Consider the following 10,682-nt stretch of genomic DNA (forward strand, 5'->3'; position numbering starts at 1 on the left):
TTAAGCCTATCAATTTTTTCTTTTGAACCCAAACCAAGAATCATCCTTCAAATTTAAGGGCAAGTTCAAAAAATGGGAGATCTTATTAAGAGGGCATCTAATCTTGTTAAGGGGCTAGCAAATAATGCTTTATGCTATGGGGCAAGTTTGAAATAAGTTGAGTTTTAAAGTTTTTGAATTCATGCAAACAAAAAAGAAAAAATGAAGAAAAAAAATGCATATTTTGATGAAAGGAAAATGTCCTTTGGGAAAGAAATGATCATTAGTTCAATTAACCTTAAACACAAATTTTGGGCTTGTTTTTCTTTTCTTTCAAAACCTTAAACCCCAGCCCACGTTATGTCTTTTGAAAAGTTCATTTTGATCATGTATGGATACCTAAATTGAAAGGTTTGCTCATCAAAAAAATTATCAATTTGGTTTTAAATGAATTTTGCGTGCTTAAATGCATGATGGAGTAATCATAAAAGAATGAAAAAAAAAATAAGGCTTTAGGGTGAAAACCCGAAAAGGCAGTTTAGAGCAATAGTGAAAATTTGAAAGTAACTCATGAAACTGATTGATGCAATAAGTATTTTTTGATGAACCTCGATGCATTAAAGACTTTGATCAACCCTATTTTTAACAATTATTCTAAAATCTAAACCTTTTCTTTATTTCCCAAAACTTGGAGCCTAGTATAACTAGTCTTGGCATTCATTAAAATACTATATATCAAGAATTGAAAAGAGTACCAAAATAGATTGTACTTTAAAAGATCATATTCATTTGTGAACCTAAATAAAAAGACACTGACAATCCCTTTCTTATTTAATGGTCAAGTTTTCTTTAATAACTAAGATCATAATATGCCAAACCATTGCATTCTTTTAGAAAACCAAGTTGTAATTCATCACATTCATTCTAAATAGTAATCACCAATTTTTAAAAGATTTGATCTCATGTGAAAAATTGATATTAGAGTGGGGTAACATCTATTACTATTGGTGAAAATTTTATGAAATGTTCAAAATGTTCATTTAAATCTCAATACTAATTGTGGGAAATAGATAAGTACCATGTTGAAAGAAATATTTATAGGGCAAGGTGAACGCTAAAAGTAAAAGATTGTTAGTGAGAAAGATGGGGTTTGAATTTAGAAAATTTTGAAAATGTTTGCTTTAGTTTGTAAAAGAACATGCCAGCTAGTCCAGAGGTTATATCATGGAAAGAGAGAAGAAAATGTGGGTTTCTATAATCATATTATCATAATTCAGAACATATGGTATAGATTTTATGCATTGCATCCATTACATGCATTTCATGCATTATATCATCACATTCATTTCGAGTGTTGCACTCATTGCATATTTTAACAGACAAGAGAAAAATGTTTAAACTTAAAATTTGGTAAAAAAGAAAACTTTGATGTGGAGATTGAATAAGATTTTATCTCAAGTATTTGTTAAAACTTTTGAGTATCAATTTTCAAAAATTTTAGATAATACTTTTTAAAACCTCCGAGTATATCCTATAAGCTTTCGAATGCTTTTTCAAATACCTTTAGGCATAATTTTTAAGTCTTTCAAGCATAATCATCAAGTTCTCTAGGCAAGATTCATAAGTATTCTGAGTTGAATCTATTATAAGTCTTTCGAGCATAATCATTAAGTTCTTCGAGCAAAATTCATAAACCTTTCAAGCTGAATCTGCTATTAGATCTTCGGGCATAATCACCAGGTCTTTTAAGTAAGATTTATAAGTCTTCTAAACTGAATCTATTTTAAAATTGAGATTTGTAATATCTTTGGGCATGATCTTTTAAAACCTTTGAGTATTTTTTCTAAAGTTATGGAGCCTTTGTTCAAAGAAGTATTTTTCAATATTACGAATGATTTGTAAGACCTCCGAGCCTAATCGCCTAGTTCTTCATACGCAATCTATAAGATCTCTAGGCATGATCATCAAAACTTTTGAGTGTTGTCCTTATTTTTAAAGTTATGTGCCTATATTTTCGAGAAGCTTGACGTAAAAAAATAATAAAAACAAAAAAAAGATAAAAAAGAAGGGTGAATAATCTGAGCTCGGACGTAATAAGCCGTCTATATTTTTGCACAATTCCTGTTATACAAAAAATGTGCAAAAAAGGACAGTTATAGACACCCAATTTAGTCTAAAATCTAAATCAAATAAGCTTGATTTAATTTCAAGGCCAATGTCCAAATCAATTAGGCTCAAATTTGATCAAAGCCTAATTGTCAAAATTATGTTTTTACTTTGTTTATCTATAAATTTTTTATTTATCTTTTTTATTTTATTTTATTATTTATTTTATCTTTCTTATTTGTTGTTTATCTTTAATTATATTTTCTTATATTTATCTAATTTTTAAAAATTCATCTAGTTATTTAAAAAAATGATAATTGAAAAAAAATGAATGGCCATAAATTAAAAATGAATGGCTGGTGATAATGAAGTTTTATCATGATTAAATTTGAAGTTAAACTTTTCAAAAATAAATTTTATTTTTTTCCTGATAATCTTAATTTTTAGAGTTGGAATAAATTTAAAATTCTCCTTATTGTGCTTGGACATATGCATGAGCTTAATTTGTTATAAGTTCTTTGGACATAATCACCAAGTCCTCCAGGCAAGATTCGTAAGTCTTCTGAGTTGAATTTGTTATAAGACCTTCGAACATAATCATCAAGTCTTCCAAGTAAAATTCATAAGTTTTTCGAGTAGAATTTGTTTTAGAATTAAGATTTGTAAGATCTCTGGGTATGATCTTTTAAAACCCTCGAGTACCTTTTTTAAAATTGTGGAGCCTTTGTTCAAAGAGGCATTTTTCAATATTAGAAATGATTTGTAAGACCTCCAAGCCTAATCTCGTAGTTCTTCAAACTCAATCTATAAGACTTCTAGGCATGATCATCAAGACCTTTGGGTGTTATCCTTATTTTTAAAGTTATGTGCCTCTATTTTTGAGGAGCTTGAGGTAAAAAATAATAATAATAAAAACAAACAAAAAAGATGGGTGAATAATCTGGACCAAGACGTAATAGGTTGTTCATGTCTTTGCACAATTCTTATTGCACAAAAAATGCGTAAAGAGAGATAGCTGTAAACACTCAATTTAGTCCGGAGTTTAAATCAATTGGGTCCGATTTAATTTCAGGGTCAAAGGCCCAAATCAATTAGGCTAAGATTTGATTGTAGACACCGGGTTTGTCCGGTATATTTTATATATATATATATAATAATAATGATTTTAATAATAATAATAATAAAATTGGTTTAATTAAAATTAAAAATTAATTAATTATTTAAAAAAAAGGACAAAACAAAAAAAATAAAAAAAAAGGATGGCATTGATCCATTCCCCGGCACTACTGTCACCATACACTACCACCTTATCACACCCCTCTAATCACCCATATCACTGCCCGTTTACCCTACTACCCATGTCCTATTTACTACCCTCACTATCAAACCTATGCCACGCATGGTCGAAGCTTTATAAATAGAGCTCCTGACCGAACAGTTAAAGGAAGAAAAAAGAGGGAGTGACGTTACAAAAAAATACTGTAAAAAAAAAAAAAAAAACAACACAATATTTCCTGTAGGGAGGAACCTTAGCGTCAAAGCTCCCTGCAAGAATAAAAAAATCATATCAGTCTTCGTTTTACAAAAAAAAAAAAAGAAACAAAAAACTCAAAAAAGTTCAAACCCTGATCTACGTCGATTAGGGCTTGTTCTCCCAAAAAAGATCTCGGATCTGAACTCAGGAGGTCGAGATGAGCATTACGGTGAATTTTAATAATTTTTCGATCACCGACGGTCGGCACGACAGCCTGATGACCGGACGGCGAAAGCTCTGGAGCTCTCCCCTCGTTTTTTTTTAAACAGAAAAATAATGAACAAAATTTTTTTTTTCGTTATATATAAAGGCCTAAAGGCCAAAATGACGTCGTATTGGGCAAGGGAGATCCGTGTGTGGACCTGGACCCTACCTGAGGTTAGCGCAACCGACCTGCCAACCCAGTTCCTCAGCAACCCTGAATCGGTTTGATCAGATCGGCCCGAATAGCTCCCTAGACAGGCTTGAACCGTGCCTCAACCGGCTCAACTGAATTGCGCGTCGAACCGAACCTTTTTCGGTCCAACCAAATCGTCGTTGATCGGATCGTTGATCAATCCAGTTCAGGTAAAAATATTTTTTTTTCAATTTTCTAATTTTTTTATATATCATTATTTTTGTTATTTTAAGTTTTTTTTTATATATTATGCATGATAAGTCTTAAATTTGTTAGGATAAGTTTTTTAATTATTTTAATAATAATAAAAATGAAAATAAGTAAGATAATGATTAAAATATATATATTAAAAATACTTAAAATAATAATAATAATAATAGAATAATTATTATTATTTTTTCTACCTAGATGTTGGAGGGGGATAAAAAATATTTTCTTAAAAAAATAATTTCGCCTAGATGTTGGGGAGTTATTATTAATAAATTTTCATAAAAAGAAATATATAAGATTTTTTAAAATTAATTTTCAAAAGTCATTAAAATCAAACTTGCTTCGAAAATCCGCCTAGATGTTGGAGATTTTTAAAGATGTTCGTATTTTCTTAAAAACGATCCCTTAAATTCAAACCCTTAAATCATAACCCTAAACCTTTCATATCCTAAAATTCAAGCCTTAAAATACTGTAAACCTTAAAACCAAACATTCAAAACCTCTACTCAAACCCTTATTCAAAACCTTCTGAAAATCTTAAGGACATGTGTAAAAATTCCATTTGAAATTATTTGTTTCCGAATGCTACCTAAATGATGGGGTATTTAGGAAATTTTATTTCATTAAGTTTTTCATACAAGTTCTTAATTTGCTTTAATAATAAGATTAATAAATAAAAAGTATAATAGTAAATTGGGATCTTAAATATAAATAGTCGCACCTAAGTTTTGCCTAGATGTTGGAGAGTCGGGGTGGTCTCATTATATTTAATAATCCAACTTTAAAATTACATCTTATCCTACATAACATTCATTGGCATATATATGTTAGCATGTTATTATTAGAGATTATTTGTATTATTCTGTCTTTAATTTTTATTTATTACTTGGTAATAAAATATTTTATAATAAAAAAGAATAATACATTTAAATTTTTTTTTGATATTATAAAATAAAATAAAAATAACATTATAAAAGAAAAAATTCTTAGTACTCTGCCTGGATGTTGGAGAGTCACCAACAATTTTCTATAAAGAGTGTTATTTCATTTTAAGGATTGTTGTGTTAAATCTTAAGTGAAAAGAGTTATTTTAAATTCTGCCTAGATGTTGGAGAATTTTAAGATAATTCTTTAACTTAAAGATTTTTTCAATATTCTAAATAAAAATTTTAGCAAAAATATTTTTTAAAACGAAGCGAATTAGTATTAAATTTAAAGTCAAAACCATTTTTATCCAATACCAAAAATAGCACATAATTAAATGGTACCAATTTATGGGCGTTGTGGGGGTGCTAATCCCTCCCCACACGTAATCGACTCCCGGATCCAACCTGATTTTTTTTTCGTAAACCAAAATTTATCTTTTTGATAAACTTTAAACCCGTTTTTATAGTTTTATTAAAAAGATAAACTTTTGAGTAGTCAATCACACCCTAAAAAAAATTGATGGTGACTCGTTTTTATTTTTCTCGATTTTAAAACCCATTACGTTTGGCGGTCCCAAAACCGTTATGACATTGATCTAAGCCTAATTCTCAAAATTGCGTTTTTACTTTGTTTATCTATATATTTTTTTATTTATCATTTTTATTTTATTTTATTACTTATTTTATCTTGCTAATTTATTGTTTATCTTTAATTATATTTTTTTATATTTATCTAATTTTTTTTAAATTTATCCAGTTATTTAAAAAAAAAGATAATTGAAAAAAAGAATGAATAGCCATAAATTAAAAAAGAGTGGTTGGTGATAATGTTGTTTTATTATGATTAAATTAGAAGTTAAACTTTTCAAAAGTAAATTTTATTTTTTTCATGATAATACTAAATTTTGGAGTTGGAATAAATATGAAATTCTTCTTATTGTGCTTTGACATATACATGAGCCAAATCTGTTATAAGTCTTCTGAGCATAATCACCAAGTCTTCCAGGTAAGATTCGTAAGTCTTTTAAGCTGAATTTGTTATAAGTCCTTTAGGCATAATCACCAAGTCCTCTGAGCAAGATTCATAAGTCTTTTAAGTTAAATTTGTTTTATAATTGAGATTTATAAGATCTCCAAGCATGATCTTTTAAAACCTTTAGGTACTTTTTTTAAAGTTATGGAGCATTTGTTCAAAGAAGTATTTTTCAATATTAAGAATGATTTGTAAGACCTCCGGACCTAATCTCTTAGTTTTTTAGACGCGATCTATAAGACTTTCAAGCATGATCATCAAAACCTTTGGGTGTCATCTTTGTTTTTAAAGTTATATGCCTCTATTTTCAAGGAGCTTGACGTAAAAAAATAATAATAATAAAAATAAAAAGTATATAAAAACAAAAAAAAGGATAAAACAAGGAGGGGTGAATAATCTGCACTTGGACGTAATAGGTTGTTTATGTTTTTGCATAAATCCTATTGCACAGAAAATGAGAAAAAAATGAGCAGCTGTAGATATCCAATTTAGTTTTGGGTCTGAATCAATTGGGCTCGATTTAATTTCAACGCCAAAGGCCCAAATCAATTAGGCTCAGATTTGATCCAAGTCTAATTTCAAAATTATGTTTTTACTTTGTTTATATATATATTTATTTATCCTTTTTTTATTTTATTACTTATTTTATCTTGCTTATTTGTTATTTATCTTTAATTATATTTTCTTATATTTATTTGGTTGTTTAAAAAAATAATTAAAAAAAAAGAATGAATGGCCATAAATTAAAAAGAAGTGATTGGTGATAATGTAGTTTTATCATGATTAAATTTGAAGTTAAACTTTTCAAAAATAAATTTTTTTCATGATAATTTTAATTTTTGGAGTTGGAATCAATATGAAATTCTTCTTATTGTGCCTATAAATAGACTTTTAAATCACAGAACAAAATGACACAACAATTAGAGAACAGTTGGAAAAAAAATAAAGGAACAAGTAGGAGCAAGAGTTTGATAGCAATTGGGCACAAAATTCTAGTGTAATTACCCAAATTCCGGTAACCAATCTTGGAATCCAACAATCCACACCTAAGTTGAGTCGAGCCATTTCCCAAACTTTTTCAGCCAGTTTCATGCCTGCAACTGAGCTCTACTCTAGCCACAAAGTTGAGTTATGGTGTTTTGGTATTATTTTTTATATTTTTCTTCATTTTATTTATTAATTGTTTTGGTATTATCTTTATTTACAAGAGCTAATCTTATTCTAGGATTAAAATTGAGCTACAACTACTAGCGAAGAATTTATCTAAAGGAATTCATAACCATTTGAATAAGTCCAATTGTTGAATCAGCTAAGTCTTATCTGAATCCTTTGAGCAGGTGCCTCTTCTGTGAGCTACAGTCTTTAAGTCTGGGGTCAGAGCTGCTGCTGCAAGTGTCAGACGTGCAACCATCTTCCGAGCTTGCGCCTGCTGAACTTGCTGAGTTTGAGTGGCTCTAATACACCAGTAATAAGAACTTCCCTGAGATGATCACGGGGACTACCAGAACGGCAGTTTATTGCTGTTTCTTCATCAATATAATCGCAGTTGTATAGCTGTAACGAAACTCAGCAAAACTAAAGCAGTCAAGGATGAGACATTCCCTATTCAATCAACCATCCGACAAAAAAAAGAAAAAGACATTCCTATTCAACAATAATGAACGCCGCCTTAGATTTATTACATTCCGAGCATTTCTAGAAAATCTCAATGGATGCTGATGCTTACGTAAAAATTGAACTTAGTACTTTAAGTTATGATGAACCAACATAAATTCTACTACGTTCTTGGCTAGACCCTTCAAACTGATGTTTGCTGTCATTTGTTCTTTCCAAAGGATTGTCAGTTTGTCCTAATGTTCCTTTGATCATAGCAATCAAGAAGTGGATTTAAAGGAGTATCCTTTTCTTCTAATGTTGATTGAAGAGAAAACAATATCCAATCAGGGATTAGACTTGATCTTGATCTTCTGTTTGTTTAACACTATATGTCAGTGAATATCTCATGCTAAATTGAAACGGGGAAATTAAAAAGTGAACTGATTAAAAATGCAGAAGAATCTTTACTTTGCCTTTCATGGTACTTTATGTAGATTCAAAAGTTAAGATGAAAAATCTTTTCAGCTTCGTAAATAATTTGAGCAGTATCTTCAATGATACTGCAATTCCAATGTTATGTCAAAACTCAATATGAAGAAGGATAATTACAAACTAATGGCTGCTATCCACATGTATAAGTATAATTAAGGCAATCAAATTACATGGATAAAATTTCCAAAATACCCTTACTAATAATATTATATAAGGATAATTAGGCTCCACACGGCGTAATACTGTAGCCAAATTATCAGTCTAGAATCTTTATATTGGCAGGCTCCCCATTTTCATATGGTCCCGTAAGGCATGCAGAAGGGGGCATCATGCCATGGATGATCTTTATACTTAAGGGGAAAAGGTATATTTTCAATATGAAACGTGAGACACGCATAACACAAACAAACTTTTGACCAATTTCGACTGTTTACCAGCTAAGCAGCTGGAAATCAGTCACTTTAACGCTTGATAATCCCCGCTTCAGTCTGGTATAGCTTACTTTTAAATGTGAAACTTGACATGCTATATTTGTTCTAACAATCCAAAACTTCTAGCATATATAGCACTCTGAAATGAAATAAATGTATAGATAGAAGTCCGTTCCCATCCCTTCAATAATAGTATAATTTTTCCTTGCCATGCTCTATACCCAGACTCCCAGAAATAATGGCATCATAGTCATTCTTCTCGTGGCTATGTGTTCTTTTGCAGCCATGGATTATACAGACGCTGCTGTAAGCTTCATTATTTTTCTCAAACTCTATTCTTATATCATCTTTATTCATTATCTCATTACTTTTGGACTTTGGCCCTGAAACAAAAGTTTATTTACTAACATAAGATTCTGCCATATGATTCTCAGTGGCTAAATCATGGGGGTGATTTAGCTAACAGAAGTTATGCTGCTGGAGAAGTATTTCTCAACCCAATAACTGTCAAGAACTTGGCATTAAGATGGGCATTCTCTGCTGGCAAAGACATATCAGCAACTCCAGCAGTTGCAAATGGAGTAGTCTATTTCCCATCATGGAATGGATATTCGTATGCAGTAAATGCATTCAATGGTGCCCTGATATGGAAGCAGAATCTTAGTGAGTTAACTGGACTAACTGGCACTGGAGTTGTTGTAAATGTTACGGTGTCAAGATCAACCCCAACAGTCGACGGTGACCTATTGATTGTAGGGATATACGGGCCAGCAGTTGTGACTGCTGTTGACCGATCAACAGGGAGACTTGTTTGGTCTACTAAACTAGATCCGCGTCCCCGGGATCTGATCACTGGTTCTGGAACAGTTTACATGGGGTTAGTCACCTTTAGATTCTATCCTTCCAGGGTTTTTTCTTTTTTTTTGTTAAAGATTTATTTATTTGATTTTCCTGCAGGGCGTTCTATGTAGGAATGTCATCTCTACAGGAGGGATTACCACCAGGCAATGCTGCACTTTCAGAGGCAGTGTTGTAAAGCTAGCCCTCCGAACCGGGGCAATCTTATGGCAGACCTATATGCTTCCAGATAATGGAGGAAGATTGGGAGGCTATGCAGGAGCAGCTGTATGGGGAAGCAGTCCTGCTATTGATATAAACAGGAGATTAGTTTATGTGGCAACTGGGAACCTCTACACGGCTCCTGCTGAAGTTCTAAAATGTCAAGAAGAGCAAAACAATCAGACAAAACCAAGTCATCCTGATCAGTGCATAGGCCCTGATATAAACTGCAACTCGATTGTAGCCCTGGACATCGATTCCGGAAGGATCAGATGGGCCAGGCAATTGGGGGGCTATGACATTTTTTATTTTGCTTGTCTAGTTCCTAACAACCGTGACTGTCCTCCGGGACCTAATTTAGATGCGGACTTTGGAGAAGCTCCAATGCTCCTAAGTATAATTTCTAATGGCACATTTCGTGATGTTGCTGTTGCAGTGCAAAAGAGTGGGTTTGCGTGGGCTTTAGACCGTGACAATGGTGATATAGTCTGGTTTAATATAAGTATGAAACTGTTCTTTTTGCCTTTCTGATGCAAATCATTAAAGTTGCAGCAAAGTAGACAGGGAAAATAAAGCGATTCTATTCACATGAAAACCACGCATTTTTGTGACTAAAATTTGCAGTCGTCAGCTCGCAGGACCGGGTGGCAGTGAGGGAGGAGGACAATGGGGTGCAGCCACAGATGGAAGAAGAATTTATACCAACATTGCTAACAGCAACCGCCAAAGTTTCATGCTCACACCATCTAACCAAACAATAACTGCAGGGGCATGAGTAGCTTTGGATGCTAATACAGGAGAAATTGTATGGTCCACCGCAAACCCCAGCAATGACACTGCCCAGGCGCCAGTTACAGTGGCCAGTGGCGTCCTTTTCGCAGGGTCCGTAGCCCCTAATGGACCCATATATGCCATCGAC

Source organism: Durio zibethinus, chromosome 4 (assembly GCF_047325235.1).
Source record: "Durio zibethinus cultivar Kanyao isolate XHJ-2024 chromosome 4, ASM4732523v1, whole genome shotgun sequence".
NCBI classification, from domain to species: Eukaryota; Viridiplantae; Streptophyta; class Magnoliopsida; order Malvales; family Malvaceae; genus Durio; species Durio zibethinus.